Source organism: Xylocopa sonorina, unplaced genomic scaffold, assembly GCF_050948175.1.
Source record: "Xylocopa sonorina isolate GNS202 unplaced genomic scaffold, iyXylSono1_principal scaffold0063, whole genome shotgun sequence".
Lineage (NCBI taxonomy): Eukaryota > Metazoa > Arthropoda > Insecta > Hymenoptera > Apidae > Xylocopa > Xylocopa sonorina.
The window spans coordinates 888,040-890,339 of record NW_027490134.1 but is presented as its reverse complement, the minus strand read 5'-3'; positions in this window follow the sequence as shown (position 1 = coordinate 890,339).

Genomic DNA, 2,300 nt, shown 5'->3' with positions numbered 1-2,300 from the left:
ATTGATACGCAATGTTCGTTGTAAAATATAATCAAGCAGTTAGTATATCAAATGACAGCACATAATAAATCACTGAAAGTATAATGATATGAATAGTAAGAAAAGCATATTTGTTTGTTAGATGTTTATAAATTCAAATTTAAAGGTCCAAGTCACATTTAACAAATTATTGTTTAACAAGGTGATTTAATGTTGTTTCAAATAGGCGTGGAGAACTAGCTGGTTCTTCTGTCAATGTAATTTCATTTTTGCATGATACAGTAAAAACACATTTGCAATCTAAGCAAGGTTTCATTAGATTTGGTAGATTCTCCAAATTTTAGAAAGGGACGATGCCAGTAGTAGTTGGTTTAGCGACAGGTAATAAACATATATAACAAGCACAGCAACGTAAACGGATTTAAAATGTTCGAGTTAATATAAACTAAACTATTATACTTTAATAATCCATGTAGCGTTTCTGTTCTTTGTAACTTACAAAGAGTCTTAAGAACGTAATACAATGTAAAAAAGTTTGGAAAAAAAGAAAGCAGGCCTTAATCTCAGATAAAGGAACCTTCGATCTTGGTAATTTTCAAAACCAGAACAATTAAAAAAAATCTGGAGTCATCCCCTTGATATTCTACAGAAAATCTTATGCTATTTTATTCGATTTACTAGAATCGAAACAATGACACCTATTAGGTGGTATTTCTACAACTGCTACCATAGCCACACACACGCACACACGAAATCCATCCAGATTAAAGATACTGTGTATGTATTGGAGGATGCGTGCAATAAGAAAGGATTATTACATGGATAAATTGTAGAATTCCATTTGTAATTGATAATTAGATTATAATCATTTATATCCTTTTATCAGAAATTTAAATAGGACTTTGCAATCTCATTTCATTTTGGCAGTTATACTTATATATAAGCATCCATCCAAGCATAAAGCCTTAAAATATTTGTTATAAATGTATGAGTAAAGTTCAATCGACATAAATAAATATTGACAAACGTGATTTATTTAATTTATATCATTTAGCGTTACAAAGTATATTATAAAACATAAAAATATATTTTACTTTTGTCTTTTTAATACTTTAAATATTTTATATTATCGTATTAAACTTTTACAAAAAATAACAAAATTTTTATAACTAGGAACAATTTTTCCTTAATTAGTTAATATGTTGGTTCTTTTTAAGAAGACGGTATTTAATTTTTCAAAGTAAGTTTTGACTTTAAATTGACCATTAATTTCTCTAATTTCATTGCTTTTCATAGATCACCGCTAATTTTCAACTTTCCCATTACGGCTTTGTCGATGCAAGTTTTAATTCTCCGAAAGATATATAATATTATGTTATTAGTAAAATTATTTTGCATTTCTAATTAATTTCGAACGTAAAAGATATATTTTTTTTATGAGAAAGCATTGCGAGAAAATTTTGAGAATCTATTGTTAATGTTGTACCTAGTGGTTGAGTAGGTTCTCCTCTCCCTGCCGCACCTTTTTAACTTTTTTTAAGATCCAAAAACCGTGTACAAGTTTCGGTACTATTAACGTTTACGAAATTTACATATTGTAAATTTTTGCAAAAATGATGTTAATTAACTCTTGAATTATGGTTGCTTGGGCAATTAATCAGACTGATCTATGATGTGCTGTAATGTACGAAGCCTAATAAATTTTTTTTGAACATAAGGAACAATATAGTATTTGAGCTTACAGTTTTGTTAACAAACTCGCTGTTTAAATTAGTTTGGATGACAGTTAATATTTGCATGATCTTTTCCTCTGATTTATCTGTATAATTTGTTCGTTCTTTTCAATTGTCATATATAATTATTCAAATCCATATGTTCCAAGTACTCCTCTAGAAAAGAATCAGGCTACAATTTATCTTATCAATAACATTTATATTCTGTAAAATAAATTGATTTGTTTACTAAAATATAAATTATACATTGATGTATTAATTGTAAACCTTTAGTTAATTATTCACACCTGGATTACGCGCATAATGGGTAAAATCAGACATTCCTTCAGTTTTTTAATATTGCCTCATCGATTAAAGACTCATTAGTAACAGATTTACTGTTTTTGCAAAATAAAAGCGTACATTGCATCACACATTATTTCCAGCTTCCCACTATAATTTTGTGATTCTGAACCAACTAAAATCTCTATCGCAGTCATATGTATACCTGAAATAACGCGTGCCTAAGGCAATCTTAAATTGAGAGAATTATTTTTTTTAACAATGAAATTAGAAATATATATAACTTAGTCTCTTCGACAAGACTGC